Below are 25831 nucleotides of genomic sequence, written 5' to 3' on the forward strand. Positions count from 1 at the left end.
GATTTTATGCAAATCTTGTCACTTTTCTAAGAAGTGGTCGGGGCTTTGGGCAGGGCCACTAACAGCCTGACAGATTTACTATAATTACGCCAGAAATTGGCATAAATTATAGAGGAATTTCAGTTTGTGGCGTACAGACAGGCCAAGATGCGCCAAATTTATTAAGAGGTGTGCATCTCTTAATAAAGTTAGTAGATCTTACTCCAGCAGGCTTCTGCACAAGACTCATATATGAAATGCCTTTGTATTTTCCTGATTGAAGCAGTGGTTAAGCATGCACCCGCTGCTCCATTCACTGTCTATGAGAATAACGGAAACAGCCTAGCGCTGTACTCTGCTGTTTTCAACATTGCCATAGACATTGAATGGATCTACAAGGTTGTGTGTGGCACTATCTACAAGGGGATGTGCGTGGCACTATCTACAATGGGGCTGTGTGGCACTATCTGCAATGGGCTGCGTGCAGCACTATCTATAGGGGGCTGTTTGTCACTATCTACAGAGGTGTGGTGTGGCACTATCTACAGAGATTGTGTGTGGCACTATCTACAAGGGGGTGTGCGTGGCACTATCTACAATGGGGCTGTGTGGCACTATCTGCAATGGGCTACGTGCAGCACTATCTATACTGGGCTGTTTGTCACTATCTACAGAGGTGTGGTGTGGCACTATCTACAGAGGTGAGGTGTGGTGTGGTACTGTCTATGGGGGTGTGGTGTGGCACTATCTTCAGGAGGCTGTGTGGCACAATCTTCAGGGGGCAGTGTGCCACTATCTACAGGGGTATGTTGTGGCACTATCTACAGGGGTGTGGTGTGAGATCATCTACAGGGGTTGGTCCTTCCTGTGCCAGTGCTTTAAGTTTCAAGTCAGTTTTCTTTAATAACTATTATGACTATGGCATAATTAAAGAGGCTATGTCACCAGATTATAAGTGCCCTATCTCCTACATAATCTGATTGGGGCTGTAATGTAGATAACAGCAGTGGTTTTTATTTTGAAAAACTATCATTTTTGAGCAAGTTATGAGCTAGTTTAGATTTTATGCTAATGAGTTTCTCAATGGACAACTGGGTCTTGTACAGAGGAGTGTTTGAGGCTGACCAATCAGTGACTAATCAGTGTCCTGCACTTCTCATTGTTCCAGCCCAGCATGATCCACAGCACAGTGTGATTGTGCAGTGAAAGTAGTAAACACGCTCAGTTGCTAAAAACACAATACACGCCCAGTTGGAAATAAGAGAAAACACGTCCAGTTGTCCATTAGAAAGGCTCATTTGCATAAATATAAAATTGCTCATAACTTAGCCAAAAATGATCGTTTTTAAAAAAACAAAAAACAAACGTTACTGTTATCTATATTGCAGCGCCGATCATATGAAATAAGAGATAGGGATTTGATAATCTGGTGACAGAGCCTCTTTAAGTGATACAAAAATGTTAAAATATCAGTGCTTAACTGTATGTAACAATTTTCATGACCTTGTAACTAAACATTAATAGGAGTACACCTGGCGGCCTAGCTGTATTTTTACATTGCACACAGAGCTGATAAATGTTTATTATTGAAAGGACAGGGGTTATGGGGGTGGGCGGGCCGTTGTATGCAGGGGAGGGGGGTACAGTCAAAAGTTTGCTATGGGACCCAGTCTTTTCTAGTTACGCCCCTGATGGGAAAAAAGTTATCTGTAGTTTCCCATGAGGAGATGAATCAGGTATTAGCAGGGGCAGAGGATACTAGTATTTTGTTACGAAGTGTGAAGAGTAGACGTTTATGGGGAGAACATGATGATAAAATAGCCTCATATCATGTGTTGATACCCGGGGACTCCAAGAGTTGAAGAAATCCTTACATATGTTGCAACGACCAGTTGCAGACCTTAATCTTTTATTTAAGAACTTCGAGGGAGCGGACTGTGTGTTTACTTAATAAGTCTCCAATCTGAAAATCACCCACAACTTGCCAGATGTGCACTGGGTCATCGCAGCCTGAATCCAGTATATATGGAATTAAATTGGCCTGGGTGAGAGATGAAAGGAAGAGAGAAGTGGGTGTGAGTTTCTTTACAAGAGGGCCCACACTGAATATGCCTCAGAGCATTAGGTCAGAAGCGCATTTGCCTCTGGATGATAGAGTCGAGTTCCTCAATAGGTGGTGTTAGGTCCCTCAGGATAATATGCATACTTAATTTATCTCCTGCCTTCGACAAGAGTTCAAGGCAAAAGTGGAGTTGTGCAGCCTGGTAGTATTTTAACATGTCAGGGAGACCAAATCTACACAATCTCAGCAAATCTTAAGCTATTTTCATTTGGAGTATTTCAAAGAAACTTGGCAAATACCCTAAACAATGATATAAAGAAGTATTGAGGAATGTGTACAGGGTCTGTCTGTATGAGGTATAGAAATATAGCTACTATGTAAGATTTTAGTAGGTTTCTCTGACATAACCATCATAAGGATGTCTAGGTCTTTAAGTTGAGTTTTAACCTGCTTCAGGACAGGTGAGAATTTAAGAGTATATACTATATATCCGCCAGGTTAGCCGAAAATTTAACCCAAGATACAATACTTAGTGTGTGACTGGGCCCTAACCAATGGGAATCTAGAGGCAAGGCCAGTCACCACTCCAGAGGCCAAGTTAATGCTGAATGCTTCACACTTTGTCAGGTTTATTTTGAAATTGGACAATACACCAAAAGAGTTAAACAAGCTTAATAATGCAGGAAAGGCTATAGAGAGAGAATACTAATCATGAGCAATAGATCGTCGTCAAAAGCGGCAACTTAATGATCCCTACCCCTTACTCTGACATCCTCAATTTCCGGATGTTGTTGGATTGCCTGTATCAGGGTTTCAATAACAAGAATGAACAGCGTAGGTGAGAGGGGACACCCTTGTCATGTGCCATTTTTAATTAGGAACATTGGCGAGGATGTGCCATTAATTCTAATCGGGGCAGAAGGTGCAACATAAAGGGTAAAGATAACATCAATAAATGAGGGTGGGAATTTGCCCAGGGCGTTACTCATAAAAAACCAGTTGAGCCCTAAAATGCTTTTTCTGCATCTGTGCTATTGAGGCATAACCGAAGTTAAAAGGACCCTGTCACCAGCATTTCACCTATTGAACTTTACTTGTCCCTCACTGGCCGCTACTATAAAAATTTCATTGCCGTTATCCCCTCTCCTAAACTCCTCCTCCGACTGTAAATAACGGTCTGCAAACATTTTGCGCCTTTTATCGCAATAATCCGGTGTGCCTTTGTGCGGACACACCTGAATAGGACATCAATGCACAAGCGTGGGATTTTGTGTGCTGGGGGAAGGTGAGGTGCAGTCAATCAAAAGTAAGGAGGCGTGGAAACTCGGAAAGACTTGAGGAATGAAGATTTGACTCTTTTCAAACGAAGATCTGACTCTTTTCAAACAAAGATTTGACTCTTTTATGCTCATTAGCATACAGTGTGGGAACACTAAAAAACTAAATATTAAACCTACACAACCGACTAAGATGACAATTACAGGTTATATAGAAATTATTTTTCACCCACTACCACCTGGTATTGCTGGTTTAACAGGTGAAATGCTGATGACAGGTTCCCTTTAAGAGTGAACAGCAAAGCAAAGGCCTGTATGAAGAGTTATCCCTCCCCTCTTTTCCCTTTATGAATCCAGTTTTGTTCTGGCACAATCATTTTGGTGGGTGAGGATGCCATTCTATTAGTTAAAATCTTTGCCCAAAGTTTCATATCAGTGTTGAGCAGAGATATGATACTATAGCTTCTACATATTTCCAGGTCCTTACCGTCCTTGGAAATGATGGTAATATTGGCCGCTAACGCTTGCGGCGGAGCTGGGGGCGAGCTAGCAAGGAGCCAAATAAAATAAGTGGCAAGAGGGGTGGCCGAAACGTCAAAGAATTTATTATAATATCTGGTCGGGAATCCGTCCGGTACTGGGCTTTTGCCATTTGGGATGGAGAGCAGGATTTGCTTAATTACTGGAATTGTGTTTAGGGAGGTCAGGGAATCTAATTCCTCCACCAGAAAGAGTGGGAAGGTTCAATATATCCAGAATTTTTGGAATATCTAAGGACCTAGTTTCTGGTGTTGAAGGGAGATGCCCTGGTGTAAGGTTATGTAGGGCACTATAATAAGAGCAAAGCTCTGTTGTGATGTCCCTGGTGTTGGTATGAAGGGTATCCTGTGAGGAGTGGATTTGTTTCACAAAGGTGCGTTCTTTCCCTTTTTTCACTAGTTCGGACATAACTTTACCACCCCTTTCACAATGTGGCAAGCTCTAATGGCAAGCCCTAAGGTATGCTTGGGCTGTCTTAGCATTAAGGCCTAGTTCACACAGAGCTTTTTGGCTGCGTAAAAAAAAACGGTCAAAATCGCCTTTCCATTGATTTCAATGGGAGTCGCAGGCATTTTATTGGCAAATGGAAAAAAACGCTCAAGGGAGAAAAAAGCGACATGCGCTTTCTTTCCGAGGTTCCGTCCACTGGCGTAGCTATAGGGGTTGCAGCGGTCGCAATTGCGACCGGGCCCCGAAGCCAGGGGGCCCGCGGCCCCCCGCACCACATCAATAAAAAGTTACTATAGTAACTCAGGCCGCGGGCCCCTGTTACTATAGTAACATACTTTACTTACCTTCCTGGTTCTGGATCGCAGCGGAGGTCCTGATGTCAGGCGCTGTGCGCAGCGCATGACGTCACAGCGCTATGCGCCGCGCACAGCATCGAGACGACAGAACTCCCGCCGCGGCCGAAGAGGAAGGAAAGGTTAGCCCTGACTGGCGGGGTCCGACTCCCGGGACCCGCCAATCAGCTGTTTTGAAGGGGCCGCAGCACTCGTACGAGAGTTGCTCCCCTTCATTCCTGTCACTTCATTCCGGTCACACTGTGAATCCGTGTCGGCGATTCACAGTGTGGGCGAATAGTGAAATGAAGGGGAAGCAGCTCTCGTACGAGTGATGCGGCCCCTTCAAAACAGCTGATTGGCGGGTCCCGGGAGACACATCAGCTATTGATGGCCTATCCTGAGGATAGGCCATTTATGTTTAGGGACTGTACAACCCCTAAGCCTATGATGTAGCAGGCTTAGGGGGCCCATGAGACAGGATCACAGATTGTGTGATCCTGTCTGCTGGGCCCTGTATCTAAGCCAATCACATGGTAGGCTTAGATACATGGCCCATGCGTGATCCTGTCTGCTGGGCCCTGTATCTAAGCCAATCACATGGTAGGCTTAGATACATGGCCCATGTGTGATCCTGTCTGATGGGCCCTGTATATAAGCCTACCACACTGTAGGTTTAGATACAGGGCCCCAGCACACAGTAATCTTATACTGTATAAGATTACTGTCTGCTGGACCCTGTATCTAAGCCTACGTTGTGGTAGGCTTAGATACAGGGTCCCACAGACAGTATCACACATGGGCCCTGTATCTAAGCCTAACACGTGTTACTAATCGTTTTTCTTGTGTGTTTTCTTACAGGTTCGGTCGTTGGACTACGTCGGATTCCAGGACTACTTCGATGGCGGCTTTTTTTTTATTATCAATAAAATGGTTAATGAGGGCTGTGTGGGTTTTTTTTTTATTTCAATAAAATATTTTTTCTATGCCTTTGTGTTTTTTTTAAAACTATATTATTACCGCCTTAGTAATGGCCGCCGGCTGACTGACACCATCCATTGCTAAGGCGGGGCTTAGTGTTAGCCGATGCAGAGGCTAACACTAACCCCCTTCATTACCCCGGTACCCACCGCCACCAGGGGTGCTGGGAAGAGCTGGGTACGATCCAGTACCTGACCATCTGTAGTGATGGTCGGCCACTGGGGTGGCCGCAGGCTGGTATTATCAGGAGGGGAAAGGCCAAAAACAGTGGCCCTTCCTACCCTGGTGATGCTAGGCTGCTGCTGCTTTATTGTATCTGGCTGGTTATGAAAATTGGGGGGACCCCACGTCATTTAAAAAAAAATAAAATAAAAAATAATTGGAAAGAACGATGTGGGGTCCCCCCCAATTTTCATAACCAGCCAGATACAGCACAGCAGCAGCAGGCAGCATTACAAGGGTGGGAAGGGCCACTGTTTTTAGCCTTCCCCAGCCTAATACTTCCAGCCTGCGGCCGCCCCGGTGCCTCCCCGTCACTACAGATGGACGGGTACTGGTACGTACCCGGCTCTTCCCAGTACCCCTGGTGGCGGTGGGTACCGGGGTAATAATGGGGGTTAGTGTAGCCTCTGCATCGGCTAACATTAAGCCTCGCCTTAGTAATGGAGGTTGTCAATCAGCCAGCGGCCATTACTAAGGCGGTGATAATAAAGTTTAAAAAGATACAAGCACATAGAAAAAATATTTTATTGAAATAAAAAAACAGCCCTCATTAACCATTTTATTGAGAATAAAAAAAACGCCGTCCTCGAATCCGAAGTCCAACAACCGAACCTGTAAAAAAAACACAAACACACAAAAATAATCAGTAACACATAAAGAAGCAAAATTATTATTCTTACCTATCCTGGGTCCAGCGCTGGAGACGCAATGTCAGCGAGCTGGGCCCTGTATCTAATACAATCATGTGTGATACTGTCTGCTGGGCCCTGTATCTAATCCGATCATGTGTGATACTGTCTGCTGGGCCCTGTATCTAATCGTATCTTGTGTGATACTGTCTGCTGGGCCCTATATCTAATCCGATCATGTGTGATACTGTCTGCTGAGCCACTGTATCTAATCCTATCATGTGTGGTACTGTCTGCTGAGCCACTGTATCTAATCCTATCATGTGAGGTACTGTCTGCTGAGCCACTGTATCTAATCCTATCATGTGTGATACTGTCTGCTGAGCCACTGTATCTAATCCTATCATGTGTGATACTGTCTGCTGGGCCACTGTATCTAATCCTATCATGTGTGATACTGCCTTCTGATCCACTGTATCTAATCCTATCATGTGTGATACTGTCTGCTGAGCCACTGTATCTAATCCTATCCATAGTTTATAGGGTCGTAGTGCTATAGATATGCTATGATGTCTCATATACACACTTTTTTTTGGGCGGACACATATGTATTGGGGCTATTTCCCTGACATTTTAAGCCCTGAGAGTATGTTCACACGGCAGGAGAAGACAGCACCGTAATTTCAGCTGTAATGGCATGTGCAGGCGTCTTTCGCTGCGTCCATTACGGACGTAATTGGAGCTGTTTTTCTATGGAGTCCATGGAAAACGGCTCCATTTACGTCTGAAGAAGTGACAGGCACTTCTTTGACGCGGGCGTCTTTTTTACGCGCCGCCTTTTGACAGCGGCGCATAAAAAAAATGACCGTCGGCACAGAACATCGTAAAACCCATTCAAATGAATGGGCAGATGTTTGCCAACGCTTTTGAGCCGCATTTTCGGACGTAATTCAATGCTAAAACGCCCGAATTACGTCCGTAAATAGGGTGTGTGAACCCAGCCTTAGTGACGCCCCCGGCTGCTAGTGCTGCATTTGGGTCACTTAGGAGACCCAGCGATGCAGCTAAAAGCTGCAGACCGTCGGCCATGAGAAGTTTGCGGGGGGAGGGGGCCAGTAAGAATTTTTGCATCGGGGCCCATGAGCCTTTAGCTACGCCCCTGGTTCCGTCTATGAGCTCCCATTGAAATGAACGGGAGTAAGAGAAAACCGAAAAAAGCAGCGAAAACCGCGGCAAAGAAAATTCAGGCAGGTTAAAATCTGCCTCAAAATTCCTGAAGGACTTTTGAGGCAGATTTTTCTGCCGGCAAAAAATTCTGTGTGAGGAAAGAGTATCCTGACCCTTAAGAGCCATAGACTTATTGCGAGTTTTTTCAATCTTGGCAATCTACGATAAGAGGGACAATATTTGCTTGAAACATTGCTTTTTGACATGGGAGCCTACGGCTATCAGTTATCCTCTAGAATAGGCACTATGGGCCTCCCAAATTGAGGACTGAGTGGTGGAGGAGGGAGCATTAATTTCAAAGAAGGACTGAAGTTGCTAAGCTTAGTGTTTGTAGATGCTGAGTCAATTAGTGTATCATTTAGTCTCCAATTCCATTCTTTATGGGCTAGGTCACCTATAGAGACTGAGAGGTACATTATCCAATATTGAGATTATTTCTATAGAAGATGCCGTTATTTGGGGAAGATATCTGCTACCAATAAGTAGATAATCCAACTGCTGGCCGGAACTGTGTATATTAGAAAAATCTGTGTAATCCCTATCATTAACATGTAAAGTGCAGGCATCTATTAAACGAAGAAGTTTTTTTTATGGTAAATGCCCCTAATGGCGCAGTAGGAAATAGCCTATTTCTGTGAAAAAGTCTATAAGCGGGTTAAGGGTTAAATTTAAGTCCCCTCCAACTAGCAGAAAGCCTTTGGAGAATGGCGAGATTTTCTGTTAGGTCTCCCATAACCAAGATATGGTATTAGGAGCATATAGGTTACATATCACAACCAGGGTGTTGCCAATCGTGACCTTCAGTAAAAGATATCTGAAAGGGACACAGGAGTGAAAAGCAATACAGGATTATGTGACAAAAAATAGTATTAGAAGTGACAGCCAGCACGGTTTTACTAAGGACAGAAGTTGTTAAACCAATCTGATTTTTTTTTATGAAGAGGTGAGCAAAAGCCTAGACAGAGGGGTCGCTGTGGATATAGTGTTTTTGGACTTTGCAAAGGCATTCGACACTGTCCCTCATAGACGTCTAATGGGTAAATTAAGGACTATAGGTTTAGAAAGTATAGTTTGTAATTGGATTGAGAATTGGCTCAAGGACCGTATCCAGAGAGTTGTGGTCAATGATTCCTACTCTGAATGGTCCCCGGTTATAAGTGGTGTACCCCAGGGTTCAGTGCTGGGACCACTATTATTCAACTTATTTATTAATGATATAGAGGATGGGATTAATAGCACTATTTCTATTTTTGCAGATGACACCAAGCTATGTAATATAGTTCAGACTATGGAAGATGTTCGTGAATTGCAAGCGGATTTGAACACACTAAGTGTTTGGGCGTCCACTTGGCAAATGAAGTTTAATGTAGATAAATGTAAAGTTATGCATCTGGGTACCAACAACCTGCATGCATCATATGTCCTAGGGGGAGCTACACTGGGGGAGTCACTTGTTGAGAAGGATCTGGGTGTACTTGTAAATCGTAAACTAAATTATAGTATGCAATGTCAATCAGCTGCTTCAAGGGCCAGCAGGATATTGTCGTGTATTAAAAGAGGCATGGACTTGCGGGACAGGGATGTAATATTACCACTTTACAAAGCATTAGTGAGGCCTCATCTAGAATATGCAGTTCAGTTCTGGGTTCCAGTTCATAGAAAGGATGCCCTGGAGTTGGAAAAAATACAAAGAAGAGCAACAAAGCTAATAAGGGGCATGGAGAATTTAAGTTATGAGGAAAGATTAAAAGAACTAAACCTATTTAGCCTTGAAAAAAAAACGACAAAGGGGGACATGATTAACTTATATAAATATATGAATGGCACATACCAAAAATATGGTGAAATCCTGCTCCATGTAAAACCCCCTCAAAAAACAAGGGGGCACTCCCTCCGTCTGGAGAAAAAAAGGTTGAACCTGCAGAGGCGACAAGCCTTCTTTACTGTGAGAACTGTGAATCTATGGAATAGCCTACCGCAGGAGCTGTCACAGCAGGGACAGTAGATGGCTTTAAAAAAGGGTTAGATAATTTCCTAGAACAAAAAAATATCAGCTCCTATGTGTAGACATTTTTTACTTCCCTTTTCCTATCCCTTGGTTGAACTTGATGGACATGTGTCTTTTTTCAACCGTAGAAACTATGTAACTACAGTAATGGCACGCTCCAAACAAAACAGCCTCTTTATCATCTTCCACCTAGATCGAACCAGGTGTGTAGTTATGTGTAACCAATCTCGTCTATCCTTTTGCCAAGAAACCTCCTACCCTCATGACAGAAGGGCTGGTATGGAACAGTTAATGAAATGCGAACGCCCACATCTGCACACTAATGCCGGAGAAACACTCAGAGACTAAGTTACAAAAAAGTGCTACTGGGCACATCATAAGACTTAGAAAAAAATTGTCAAACAGATAGTACGAGAATATGTATACACTCTGAAGCTAAGTGAAAGATAGATGCTACTGCGCATGTCTGAGAACTTCGAAAAAATCATAGAAAAAATCACATGAATAACAGTAAGATACATTCCGAGACTAAGGTGAAGATAAGTGCTACTGCACATGTCAAAGGACTTCGAAAAAATCTCTGCCAGATGAAAAATTACGTGTCATATACCCGGAAAAGAATTGAAGATCAACACAGCAGCCAGAGAGTGACGTCACCGGTCAAGTACCCCACGGCAGGATCTGGAAACGGGGCCACTTTGGAAAATGTAAGTATATTACAAATGTATTTTCATTTATAAATTACAAGCATTAATACATAGTCATTTTATCTCGGACAACCCCTTTAATTTAGTACAATCGGGGCACCTGTTGCTATATCATGCTGTCTGTGATTAGGGCAGCATGAACAAGCTGACAGTTTCTCTTTAAAAGCTCATATGGAGTGTAAACCCTATGCAATGCTAATAGGGCAAGAGTCCATAAAAGGACACAGACTAGAATACAATAGTGACTGGATTTCAAAACGTCATGTTAGTTAATTTAGGAAAAATGATCAGTCAATCAATCACAACAAAAAAATATGTCATTAATTCATATACTTAATGTGGTGAAATGCCTTAAAGGGTTTTCCCATCAGTGACATTCATGACATAAATGTCAGATAGATGCGGGTCCCACGTCTGGGCCATGCAGCCATGGCCGGCCTTGGATACGTTCGCACAGGGCGCCAGCCGCCACACTGCAAGAGGGGCGCCAGCGGGTGTGTGTATCCCCGCACCATTGCAACTACCAGCGGGGATACACACACTAACTGCAGTCGCATTTCCACCGGGGCGCTTCTTAACTTAGTGGCCATCGCTACCGCTGTAGCAGCCATAGCGGCTGCTAGCGGTGACATCGGGCATGAGGGCGGTGGCGCCGCTAGCAGCCGCTGCGGCTGCTATAGCGGTAGCGATGCCACTATAGCAGAGCAGGGAGGTATCTCCCTGCTCTGCTATCTACTAGCGCCACTGTAGCTCCCTGAAGGAGCGGAATACCCATGTGGCCGGGGATTCCGATCCTGGAGCGCTGCTTGATGTCTCTGTCCATATATAGACAGTGACATTAGGGGAAACTCCTGAAGCGGAATCCCCCGGGGATTCCACTCCAGGAGAAGCCAATGACGTCATGGACACAGACGACAGGAGCTTCTCCTGGAGTGGAAGCGACGGTCACAGCGTCAGCAATGCTGTGGACGGGGATTCCGCTTCAGGAGTTTCCCCTGATGTCACTGTCCATATATGGACAAAGACATCAAGCAGTGCTCCAGGAGCGGAATCCCCGGCCACATGGCGATTCCGCTCCTTCAGGGAGCTACAGTGGCGCTATCTATACTGGAAGGGGTTGGGGGTTTCTATCTACAAGGGGACTGTGGGTTGTGTGGCACTACCTACAAAAAAGGACAACTGTGCAGGAGCACACAAAATACCCAGCTTTCCTGGCTATCAAATAAATGTATGGAAATAAACTAAGATATAACTTTTATTTAATCTAGCTAAAAGGATTAATCCTTTAGCTAGACGAAATAAAAGTTACATCTTAGTTTATTTCCACACATTTATTTGATAGCCGGGAAAGCTGGGTATTTTGTGTGCTCCTACACAGTTGTCCTTTTTTGAATGTCTATTGCCCGCCAGCTATCACGGTAATTTCATAGTCCTTGCACTAAAAGGGGGCTGTGGGCTGTGTGGCACTACCAACCAAAGGGCTGTGGGCTGTGTGGCACTACCAACCAGGGGGCTGTGGGCAGTGTGGCACTTCCAACCAGGGGGCTGTGTGGCGCTATCTACAAGGGGGCTGTGTGGCGCTACCTACAAGGGGGCTGTCTGGCACTACCTACAAGGGGGCTGTCTGGCGCTACCCACACGGGGGCTGTGTGGTTCTACCTACAAGGGGCTGTGTGGTGCTACCCACAAGGGAGCTGTGTGGCGCTACCCACAGGGCACTGTGTGGCACTACCTACAAGGGGCTGTGTGGCGCTACCTACAGGGGGAATCTGTGAGTGGTGGGCTGATGGTCATTTTACTGTGAGTGGGGGGCTGATGGTCATTTTACTGTGAGTGGGGGGCTGATGGTCATTTTACTGTGAGTGGTGGGCTCATGGTCATTTTACTGTGAGTGGCGGGCTGATGGTCATTTTACTGTGTGTGCTGGGCTGATGGTCATTTTACTGTGAGTGGGGGGCCGATGGTCATTTTACTGTGAGTGGGGGGCTGATGGTCTTCAAGTGGTTTCTGCCTCTGACCTCCAATTGAAATTAATAGGAGGCAGAAAATACCTGCGGCGCTCGTTTGGAGCTTTTTTTCCTGCGTCTTTTGCATTCGCTTCAACAGCTTAAGAAAAACCACAAAAAAAAGGTCACACAACGCTGTCAGTTGACAAAATACTGTGTCCTTGAAGGGGTTGTAATATATTATTAAATATTATTATTATACTGTATGGGGGCACTAAAGGGGCATTATAATTTTTTATGGGGCATTTTTTTTAATGATGGGGTGGGGCGCTGAAAGATCATTTTGCACAGGGCGCCATCTATCCTAGGGCCGGCCCTGCATGCACCTATCTCTAGAACGGGGCCCCCTAAACTCTATTCTACTGCTCTGTGTTGTGGCTGAAGCTTGTGATTTCCGACTATGAATTACGGAAACAGCGTAGCTTGCTGAGCTACGCTGTTTCTGTTACTCCCATAGTAGTGAATAACAGTTACGGAAGCAGCATAGCATGCGAGCTACGCTGCTTATGTAACTCCCATTCAGTTCTATGGGACTTACGGAAACAGAGTAGCTCAGCAAGCTACGATGTTTCCGTAATTCATAGTCGGAAATCACAAGCTTCAGCTGTTCTAGAGATAGGTGCATGTATCTGACATTTATGACATATCCTGTGGATACGTCATAAATGTCTATTATGGGAAAACTCCTTTCAATGACTTAATCTCTTTTATATCTAATTTGTTAAATAATGTGACATAAACCTTACAGCGACATGCTTGCTATTTTAGCATTTTATTTAAACATTATGATGACTAGAATAAAATAGGGGCTTTAAATTATTATTGTCTTTTGTCAATGTTCTTCTGAGCTGTAGGCCCATACTTGAAATTTGGTTAAGTTAACCATTTGTATGTGGAAAGTGCTAATTGCTGTTTGCGCTTGGTAATATTGTTCTTTTATTTTATCATTTTGTTTTTTTTTTTTGTTTTTTTTTTTAAAAAGCACAGAATATCATGTGTTTTGCTTTGTAGTATGAAAAAAAAAAAACAGGTGTAGAAAAATTGACCGTTTTTATGTTCTTTCTTAACCCAATATGTGAAAGTTTTCAATTAGTAATATGTTTTTGCGTATGGATTTAGCCATCTTTAACTTGATTCTGATAACTTGCTGCTGATATCACACAACAAAAGACATTGAAAAATCATTGAAAATGTCAAGATAAGGGATCTGGCCATTGTTTATTTAATGCGTTAAAAGTCAAGGTAAAGACGGCTACATCTGTATATGTAATGTAAAATAGTACAATAGTTTGTAAGGCTGAAAAATGACACATCCTTCTATTTCAGCCTATTATTCTGCAATGTTGACTCAAAGGAGGAGAAGAACGCCTACAAACATCTGCCCATTGATTTCAACGGGAAATACGGCGTTCTGTTCCGACGGGGGCCTTATTTTACGCCCATTTTCAAATAACAGTGCGTAAAAGGATGCCCCATAAATGAAGTGAATGTCACTTCTTGAGCCATTTTTGGAGCCGTTTTTCATTAACTCAATAGAAAAACAGCTCCAAAAATGGCCGTAAAAAAACTCAGCGAAAAACCTAGTTTGATTAAAAAATGGCTGAAAATTAGGAGCTGGTTTCCCTTGAAAACAGCTCTGTATTTTCAGCCGTATTTTGTAAACTGTGTGAACATACCCTTAGGGAAAAATTTCTTCCAGATTCCAATATGGCAATCAGAACAAATCCCTGGATCATGACACATCTACAGTAATCTAGTAAATCTAACTTGTAATATTATTACACTTGAGAAGGTAACCAGGCCCCTTTTTAATGCCTTCAGTAAATTCACTATAACATCTTCCTATGGCAGTGAGTCCCCCCTCAGCTGTCTTTTTTCTAAACTAAATAACCCTAATTTGATAATCTTTCTGGGTACTGTAGTTCACCCATTCCATGTATTCCTTTAGCATCCCGCCTTAGGACCCGCAGAGGATTTCCCCTTGTTATATTTACAGTCTTGGGTTTAAATAGATCACAATAAATAGTATAGAAAGAGCAGTATATACCTAAAAAATTATGTACGGGAAAATGGATATCATAATCTTTATACTAAAAAAGGATTATGTTGTTCTGCCATGTGTTCTCTTAAAGTAAAGGATCAGGGTTTAAGAAAGAGGAAAGGGAATATAAAAGAGTTCTCAAGCGGCCTTGAGCATTTGTCCGTATGAAGCCTAGATAAGGGTATGTTCACACGACAGCGTCCGTAACGGCTGAAATTACGGGGATGTTTTCAGGAGAAAACATCCCCGTAATTTAAGCCGTAGCGGCATGTGCAGGCGCTTGAACGCTGCGTCCATTACGGACGTAATTGGCGCTGCTTTTCATTGGAGTCAATGAATAACGGCTCCAATTACGCCCCAAGAAGTGACAGGTCACTTCTTTGACGCGGGCGTCTATTTACGCGCCGTCATTTGACAGCAGCGCGTAAATATACGCCTCGTGTGAACAGACAAACGTCAGCCCATTGCTTTCAATGGGCAGATGTTTGTCAACGCTTTCAAGCCGCATTTTTCGGACGTAATTCGGGGCAAAAACTCCCGAATTACGTCCGTAATTAGTGTGTGTGAACATACCCTCATACTTATGGCAGCCCTGACAGTAAATAATACAATACCTTCTGAATCTATAAATTATTGTATAAATATAGAGAACACCATAATGACATGCATTAGAAAAGAAGAAATATACAAATAAAAAAGTTAAATATTAAACACAATCATAGATAAAATAATGCCGCACCAATTGTAGAAAATGTGTATGTGGGATATACTGGAGATGTCAGAATAAACTTGGAGAAGAGTTCAACTTGAGAGTAATAATAGTTAACATCCAGAGGCCAACTTTAACCCCTTAAGGATGCAGCCTAGTTTTGGCCTCAAGGCTCAGAGCCCATTTTTCAAATCTGACATATTTCACTTTATGTGGTAATAACGTCAGAATGCTTAAACCTATGCAAGCGATTCTGAGATTGTTTTCTCGTGACACATTGGGCTTCATGTTCGTGGTAAAATTTGGTCGATATGTTCAGTGTTTATTGGTGAAAAATTGCAAAATTTTGAGAAAATTTTGAAAAATAGCATTTTTCAGAATTTAAATGCATCTTGTAAAACAGACAGTTATACCACCCAAAATAGTTACTAGTTCACATTTCCCATATGTCTACTTTAGATTGGCATCGTTTTTTGAACATTCTTTTATTTTTCTTGGACGTTACAAGGCTTAGAACATATACAGCAATTTCTCATATTTTTAAGAAAATTTCAAAAGCCTTTTTTTAAGGTACCTGTTCAGTTCTGAAGTGGCTTTGACGGGCCTATGTATTAGAAACCCCCATAAAACACCCCATTTTAAAAACTAGACCCCTCAAAGTATTCAAAACAGCATTTAGAAAGTTTTTTAACCCTTCAGGCATTTCACAGGAATTAAAGCAAAGTGGAGATGAAATTAGCAAATTTCATCTTTCTTGCTGAATTTCAATTTTATTCAATTTTCTTCTGTAACACAGAAGGTTTTACCAGAGAAATACTACTAAATATGTATTGTCCAGATTCTGCAGTTTTTAGAAATGTCCCATATGTGGCTCTAGTGTTCTTGTGGACTAAAACACAAGCCCCAGAAGCAAAGGAGCACCTAGTGCATTTTGAGGCCTCTTTTTTTTTATTAGAATATATATTAGGCAGCATGCCAGGTTTGAAGAGGTGTTGAGGTATCAAAGCAATGGAAACCCACCAGAAGTGACCACATTTTGGAAACTACACCCCACAATAAATTCATTTATGGTTGTTGTTATCATTTTGACCCATTTTTTCACAGCACCTATTTGAATTGGGCTGTGAAATTAAAAAAAATTATTTTTTTCCAATAAGATGTAATTTTTGATCAAAATTTCTTATTTTCACAGGGCGAGGGTTCCTAACACTAAACCTAACTAGATTTTATTTGAACTTCCTGAGACTAAATCTAACTACGGCGACTATTCCCTGGCACTAAACCTAACTAGATTATTCCGAGCTTCCCTAACACTAAACCTAACTACGGTGACTGGTGCCTCACACTAAACTTATGTAGATTATTCCGAGCTTCCCTGACGCTAAACCTAACTACGTTGATGGACCCCTAACGCTAGATCTAACTACGGTGACGGATTCCTGACGCTAAATTCCCTGACGCTATACCTAACTACGCTTTTTGACAGTTCCCTGACACTAACTAACCCTAATACTAAACTAACAAGTTAAATTGTTTTTTTTTTGTATTTTTTTAAATGTTTATATTTTTTTTTGTTTTATATGTTTTATAAAGATAAAAAAAGAAAAAAATTATCCCCATGGACCAAGAAATTGGTCCTGAAGACTAAGAAGTGGTCAGTGATAGGAGATCACTGACCAAAAACGTGGGGGGAACAAAAGGAGGAAGGGTACAGGACTGGGTAGTGGATGGGAGAGGTGGGATGCCGAAAATTTTTTTTTTTACTTTTTTTTACTTTCTCTTCTCTCTCTCTCTTCTCACAACCGCTCTGAACGCCTCGCTATCTCCAACAGAGGCGTTCAGGGCGGGTGCGCCGGATGTGATGTCAGGGAGAGGAAGTTTAGTCATCGATCGCCACTATTGGACAGTTACTCACTGACTGACTAATAGTGGTGATCGTGGAGGCGGGACCATCGCGACAGGTCCCGGCATATTGATAGCCTGCTGTCAGAAACAGCAGCTGTCACAGCTTGTGCACACGCCGGTGGAAAATGGCGATGCATTTTCCCTGCGACTTAATATTCCGTCACTGAGCGTGAACGGGGCGGTCAGCACGACGGAATTTTACGTCGCTGAGCGTTAAGGGGTTAAAGAGAACCTTTCACCTGCCCATACATGTTCAGCTGAGTGCACCATGTAATAGACAGTGCTGCACAAACCCTGTTTCACTTTTAAAAAAAATCTATCCTCCTTCGTTATTCAGATTTTGGTGCCATTATATTTGGCGCCCGATATGTAAATAACCCCCTGAACTATCAATAGGGCGTTTTTTTTATTTCTAAATGGCATAGCGGCGTGATACATATTGCTCTGATACTGTCCAATCAGCTACGGACAGTGTCACAGTGGCTTGTGCTGTGTTCTTTCTCTTGCGAGATCACACAGTCTTTCCTTCACTGTCTGACAAGAGCGGGAGAGAGGAGAGCATGTGCGCGTGCACGCACTGCTCCACTGCAGACACAGAACAGAAGACCAGAAGAAGAATGTGAATTCATCTGTTCCATTGCGGTGGGAGTATCATCGAAAGTGGCGTCGTCAGAGCTGGGCGTGTGCGCGCGCACACTCTCACTCTCCAGCTTTCGGCATATAAGGAAGACAAGATGGTGTGATATCGCGAGAGAGATCAGACAGCAAAAGCTGCTTGGACAATGTCCGTAGTTGATTAGACAGTGTCAGAGCAATAAGTATCACACCCCATGCCATTTAGAAATAAGAAAAGCCCCATTGACAGTTCAGGAGGTTGTTTACATATTGGGCTCCAAATATAACGGCACTAATATCTAAATAACGGAGAAGGATAGAATTTTTTTTTAAGTGAGACAAGATTTGTGCAGCACTGCCTATTACAAGGTGCGCTCAGTTGCACATGTATGGGCAGGTGAAAGGTTCTCTTTAAACGAAATGTTTTGGGTAAATGTTTTTTTCTGCTACACGAATCTATGGTAAATCCGGAGTGAATTCACTGAAAAATCTGCATTTTGCCCAAGATTTTGCTGTAGATTAGTTACAGATGTCACTATATGCATTGAAAAACTGCCACATAATAGTCATGCTCCGGATTTTCAGCATGCCTTCAAATCCACAGCACAAAAATATGCTAGATTTGAATGATGTTTAAAGGAAAAAAACATTCACATGTATTATACTGTATCCTACTTGTCTGCATTGAAAATCCACAGCAAATCCAGACATTTAGTTTGATATGCTTTTTGTTGTTGAAATGTGTGCTATCACTATGCCTACAACCAAAGAGCTCTCCTCGGGCAAGAAAGGTTAGAGACGCGTTTGTAAATGGATTCAAAAAGATCGCCAAACAATTGGACACCAATCATTCTACACTTCAGAAGATAATCTACAGATTATCAAGCTCGTCAATATTCCATGCAGCAGCTGATTTTGTGCGTGGCCAGTTACCTAAAAATTTTTTTTCAGATCAGCAAAGGTTGTTACTTAAAAATGACCTTTTAATCTTTACAATTAAAAGGTGTATATATAGACTAACAGGACAAACAATATGTAAAAAAAAGCGGGGTTATCCATCTTCACCACAACCCACAAATAACAAATCCTACCCATTCTATTCGTGTCACAAAAATGATGCAAAAGCAGAGGAGTGTTTGTCTGCATTTAAGGCATTGTACCACAATAAGTATTCAGTCCTGTTACTGACCCTAAGAGGGGAATTGGCCCATAAGGCCCTGTCCGTACACTACACAGACCATATACACAGTCCTAGCATCTGCCCTGTTGTTCTCCTAAGGTTAGGGTGAGATAGGGACCATTGTTACTGTTTCTTGATTAACAGACCTGCTGCAATAAAGCCTCTGAAACCCTCTGTCATCAACCATGGTGAAATATACGTTATACGCTGAATCCACGCATAAGTCTGTTAAGATCCACCAATTTATTACTATTGATGTTGTTTGATTCTTTATCTTTTTGAAAACATTGAGATTGATTTAATTGGTGGTCACTGTATAGACATAATAACCCTCTGCTTTTGCAGCGTCTTTGTGACACACATACAGTGGGTAGGATTTGTTAGTTTGTGGGTTGTGGTGAAGATAGACAACCCCTTTTTTTATTACATATTGTTTGGTCTGTTAGTCTATATATACACCTTTTAATGGTAAAGATTAAAAGTTAATTTTTAAGTAGCAACCTTTGCTGCTCTGGTTAAGATCGTTTACAAGTTGAAAAAATGTAAAGCAATTGCCAAAGTGCCCAGGCCCATGTCTATATGCTGTTAATGTATTTGTGTGTATATGTGTGAGTGTGCATGCATGTCAATAAACAATAAATGACAAGAATGACCAAGATAATAAGGGTAAGCAAATATCACAGACATAGCTATTATGTATCATTTACACATTGCGTATTTGTTGTAGATTTTGATCCAGATTTTTGAGCAACGGCCAAAAGTGGTTTCAAAAGGAATTGGAAACATAAAGTAAGAACTTCTGCTTCTCCTTTCTCCTGAATCCACTTCTGGCTATGGTTCAAAACTCTGCAACAAAATCTGTAACAAATACACAATGTATGAATCCAGCCTTAAAGGGGTTCTTTAGCAAACACATTTTCATATTCCCTATTAAGAAATTCTGATTTTATGGGGGATCCTCTGTTGGGGATTCTTATCTCTTGGCCAGTTGCAAAGACCATCTCTCACCTGTCATGTATTGCATTACAAAGACAACCCATTGATTTTAATTAGCACTGTGTAATGCTTAATTTCTTCTGTGGTGGTGCTGCAGGGAAAATGAACACTTACTGACAGGTTTCTTCAGAGATTACAACTGATCGCTGGGGTTCCTAGCAGTTAAACAGTTTGTGATCAGTTTGCAAGGGACATTCTGAAAAGTAGGGATTAACCAAAGCAGGAGCAGACAATGACAGCAGAGGCCCCTGTGGAAGAAATGTGGGTGAAAGAAGCAATTTGCCTGTTTCACTGATTCTAAAACACATACCACTCACCTGTTGGACAGATGCTGGACACATGCCCCTCGCCTGCTTAATACATGCTGCACACATGGCAATCATCAACTAAAAACACACCGCAAACATCGCTCATCTGCTGGACACATGAAGCCAACATGCCACTCAACTGCTGAATACATGCTGCACATGCTCCACTCACCTGCTGGACACATGACCCACAAGCACCAAATACATGATGGACACATGGCACATACTCCCCACCTACCAGCTGGCCACATGGCACACACATACAACTTCTCTGCAGGACAAATGCCACACACACCACAACTTTGCTCCTGGACACATGTTGCACATGTAGCATCCATGGCCGCGGGTCGTCGGGTTTACTCACCTCCCGACGCCCGCAGCCATGGATCTGTGAGCGCTGGTCCCCATCTCCTTCCTAGGAGACGCCAGCGCTCACTTCCGCTCCGTTCGGCTGTGTCCCGTAGGGTGCGCGCGCACGCTCGTGCCCGGCCTTAAAGGGCCAGCGCGCGCAAATAGGAGGAAGTCATCATCATCAACTGCCACGATTTCCTGGTCTATAAGAAGGCCCCTGGCCTTCTAATCCTTGCCTGAGCGTTGTTAGTTTTCCCAGTCTGTCTTGCAAATGGTCCCTTAGTGTTTCCCATTCCTGTTGTTACCCGTGCCTTGTTCCCCGTTCCTGTTTCCCGTGCTGTGCCTTAGTATCAAGTCGCGCCACGTCCGGAGGAATCAACCACGTCCTGTGTCATCTGCCACGTCCAGAGGAATCTGCCAAGTCCTGTGTCATCTGCCACGTCCAGAGGAATCTGCCACGTCCTGTGTCATCTGCCACGTCCGGAGGAATCCGCCACAGCTGGCGCAACTTGCGGCTCCTGTGTCATCCGCCACGTTTTTTCACTGTCTGCTGCAACCTTCTCCATGTGTGCCAGAGCTGCGGCCACCATCTGGACTATTCAGGTACCCTTGTGCGGGACATTGTATTTCAGGGGTTTCCTGTGGTTTGGCCAGCTGCCTCCCCGCTACGGCGGTACGGCCTAGTGGGTCCACTAACCCACTTCATGACAGCACATATCCCACTCACATGCTGGAAACATGCTTCACATGTGCTTCTGTGGAAACATGCCGTATAGATGCCACTCACCCTCTGAACACACACATGACACTACATAATAGAAACATGTAACTGATGCTGGTACCTAACAGATTTTCCAGTGCTGACTTCTCTGGATAGAGTTCATGCAGGCAAAAGATGAATTCCCTGCTGATTCAAAGACATGCCTTCGATAAGGACAAACCATGCCCACTTATACCAATAACCTCCTGAAGCCGTAAATCCACAGCAGCTTAACCACCTCAAGACTTGTGAATAGTGCTTTCCAGGACCATTGGGACAAACATTTCAGTGGGATGCTCCACCAGCTGCACAGGCGATATGTCTACACCTGGTCCAAACAAGGAAAAGAAAAGAAGACATAGCGCATATAGTGCATGAACCTATCAAAAGCTTGGTGTGAGCAGAGGTCAAGTTAAGCTAACCTGCTGTGGTTATGCTGGGAGCATAACATCCAGTTTTGCACGGTCCAATTGTCCACCTGGATATAGTGGTTTAGGTCCGGCCAGGGGTGAACCTAGCCTCTCTGCTGCCTGAGGTGAACTATAAAAAGACGCCCCCCCCCCCCCAATTCTATCTGAGTTTTTCTCATTAATAGCTTTACACAACAAATACGCAATATATACATTTTTTAAATAGGAAAACATTTGTTGTTTTTTGTTAAAGTGCTGTTTGAAGTATAGAAAAGATTTAAAGAATTCTTCTTACTGTTTTGTCCCTTCAGGGGCTTTGCAAATGTGACATGGCCTCTGCAAACCATTTCTGCTAAATTTGAGCACCAAAAGCCAAATGGCGCTCCTTCCCTTCTAAGCCCTGCCGTGTATCCAAACAGCCGTTTATGACCACATGTGGGATATTGTTTTACTTGGGAGAAATTGCTTTACAAATTTTGCAGTGCTTTTTCCCCTTTAGTCCTTATGGAAATGAAAACAAAATTGCTAAACCTACATTTTCTTTGAAAAAATTTAGATTTTAATTTTTATGGCCTACTTCTAATCATTTCTGCAATAAACCTGTGGGGTAAAAATGCTCACTATACCCCTAGATATTTTCCTTGAGGGATGTAGTTTCCCAAATGTGGTCACTTTTGGGGGATTTCCACTGTTTTGGCACTGCAAGAGCCCTTCGAACCTGACATGGTGCCTAAAGTATATCCTAATAAAAAGAAGGCCCCAAAATCCTCTAGGTGCTCTTTTGATTCTGAGGCTTGTGCTCCAGTCCATTAGCATGCTAGGGTCACATGTGGGATATTTCCTAAATCTGAAAAATGTGGGCAATAAATATTGAGTTGCATTTCTCTGGTACAACTTTCTTTGTTACAATAAAAAAATGGATTAAAAATGAATTACTACAAAAAAAAAATGCAATTTGTAAATGTCCCCTCTACATTGCTTTATTTCCTGTGAAAAGTCTAAAGGGTCAAGAAGCTTTCTAAAAGCTGTTTTGAATACTTTGAGGGGTGAAGTTTTTAAAATGCGGTGACTTATTGGGGGTTTCTAATATATAAGGCCCTCAAATCCACTTCACAACTAAACTGGTCCCTGTAAAAATTGCCTTTTGACATTTTCTTGAAAATGTGAGAAATTGCTGCTAAAGTTCTAATCCTTGTTACGTTCTAGAAATATAAAAGGATGTTCAAAAAATGATGCAATCTTAAATAGACATATGGGGGATGTTAATTAGCAACAATTTTGTGTGGTATAACTGCCTGTCTTACAAGCAGATACATTAATTTTAGAAAAATTCTAGTTTTTGCAATTTTTTGCTACATTTTGGTGTTTTTCACAATTAAATACTAAATGTATCGAGCAAATTTTGCCAGTAACATAAAGTCCAATGTGTCACGAAAAAACAATCTCAGAATCATTTGGATAGGTAAAAGCATTCCAAAGTTATTACCACATACATTGAAACATGTTGGATTTGAAAAACGAGGCTCTGTCAGGAAGGTCAAAAGTAGCCAAAGAGGGAAGGGGTTAAAGTGTGCCAATGAAGGCTTGCAAATGAAAATGGAATTATAATAGTACTTCCCAAAAACACGTCTTATCAATAAACATAAAGCATCTTATATATAATCGGGAAGGACGTGGGAAGGCTTTGTTCACATCTGACGGAAAACTCTGATGTAACCCATAAACGGAGTCCCAACGCAAATCTGAACGAAGCCTAACAGTGACAATAAAATTAGAAAAACCCACCACACAATGTCACTCATTTATTGCAGATTTTTAAGTTATGTCTCAAGTTAATATAGTTGGTGCATAACTCAGGTGTCTTAAGTGCATTCTAACCCCTCAATGACATAACAAGCTTTAGCCGTAAATAGGTACTCCACTCTGAACAAACTGTGCATAAATCAATAGTATGAGCAAAAAGTTGTAATAGACCTTATTAGGAAAAAAAATCCATCCTGCTCCAGCTATCAGGCCCCCCCCCCACTCTTTACTGTTTACTCACTCTGAATTTACTGACTTTTCCGTCTCTCAAGACAAGATGGACTATCAGCTCACTGAAGGATCAGGTTATAGCTGCCCATAGAAGTCTAAGTAGACGGGTGGGGATATGGGGAGCAGGAGCAGAGTTGGAGAGAGGAAGAGAGTCCCACAGATCTGCATATTTATGTGGCCGTGTGCACCATTGGTGCCGGCCTGAAATAAAGTTTGACGTTTTGCAACTACCTCCTGCCTTCATACCCCCTATCCCATGACACAACCTCCAGCGGATCCTTTACTACCAACTGCCAGGGGCCCGCAAATCTCACACGTGGGTGATCTCTATTTGTTGGTTTCCCTGTTGCATGACCTCTTGTGCCAGTCAATAGACATCTAATGCTGCGAAATGAACTGGTAGCAGAGTGTCAGAGGGGCCTATTGCCTGAGAAAACTGTAATGGTCTGGCCCTGCAACCCCGACAGTGTCAATATTAGATTTGCTACGGACTAAACCAGGGGGCTGAGTCTAAACAACCCCCCCCCAGGGTATGGCCTTTGTGCAGTGAATCCCCAGGTCGCCTCCCTAGAGTAGTCTCCAATAGCAACCGATGACGGCTTTTCTTACTCGAGATACCCAAATTAATAAATGGCTTTGCAAGATCAGTTCTTGAAAGGGCGTACAGTGTGTACAAATCAGTTCTGAAAGAGTTCATGCAAGATGATAAGACAGATACAGGACAGAGCAGGTAGTTGAGAGGCCGGGTAAATAAACCAGACAGGGGATGCAAAGGTAAAGGAGGAAACACACGCAATCTGGAGAAGATGCAACAAGTGTGAATAATGTCAAAGAATTAACTAGGTGAAATCGGTGGAAGATCACTGCGTTAAAAATATATATAATGGAGTAAAAAAAGATGCACAATGAAACACCTTGGCGGAACAGTTTTGTATACAATGTTTTTGTAGTTATTTGACAATAAGCTATTTTATCTAAAAATTAAAATAGAATCAGAGTATTGATATCATGGTTCATGGAGAGTATTGTTTGTGTATTGGGTTAGAGTAAATGAATGGTCAGTAATCATAGTTGGATTAATAAATTCCTGCATCTCATAGATATAGGGCAGTCGCAAAGCAGAAGGCATTTGATCAGAGATGTGCATTTCAATGGAATTGTTGAAGAGAGGTGAAGTCGGAGTGTCAGGTTGTGGCATAGGTGATATTAAATTAAGTGATCTCAAATTCACTGTCCCTTTCCTTCTGTCAGACTGCTCTCTGACGTCAGATTGCAGTTACTCTTCTGGCGGTTCTTTTGAACCAGTTCACACAATGTTTTTAAATATATGTGTGCCTAATTTCTTTGCATGTCTAATGGCCTGAGGAAGACACTGGTACAGTGTTGAAATGCGTAGCCACATTTAGCCTTTAATAAAGCTGTCATTATCTTTATTGTTACCCTGGACTAATTTCTCATGTTATGGTTCAGTGCTTTTTATGGTTCAGCTATTTTGTTTTTCAAAAATGTTATCCTGTTTAACCCCACAGATACCATGGTCAATGCTGACCACGGCATCTACGGTAAGTGGTTTTACAGAGTAAGGGAACTGCCTTTGTAAGCTGGAGTGTGAGAGGACTACAGCCACCGTGGTTACTACAACTCCCAACATTGGTCTCCGCACTTTCCCCATCCCCATCGGGCTGTTGCACATAAATTGGTATCACAAATAGGATAAATATACCTCTGTGCCTGCTAAAGAGACTTTGATGTTGCAAGAAATTATCACCAACACATGTGAGGTTAAGCAGCCACCTTGGAAAGACTGTGTGTTACTTATGGAACTTGTGATAGAAATTGGTGTACTCACAGCGAATATGATTTGAGAGACATTTACATGAAAGAATCATTGTTTTAGCAGAAGAAATGTCACATTAGAGACTGTGTTTGCATTGAATTGTCTGCTGCGTCACAACTGCTCTTTGTTCCACCCCCGCCCACTTCAAGGCGAGAAAACAGAATCTGCCTAGCGACAGCAAGGAACCATGTGTTACAGACCACTACAGTGGAACCAAAGTTCCTACCTACTGTTGCAGTGGTGAAGGAGAAACCAGCCAGAACCA

This window comes from Rhinoderma darwinii, chromosome 4, assembly GCF_050947455.1.
Source record: "Rhinoderma darwinii isolate aRhiDar2 chromosome 4, aRhiDar2.hap1, whole genome shotgun sequence".
Classification (NCBI taxonomy): Eukaryota; Metazoa; Chordata; class Amphibia; order Anura; family Rhinodermatidae; genus Rhinoderma; species Rhinoderma darwinii.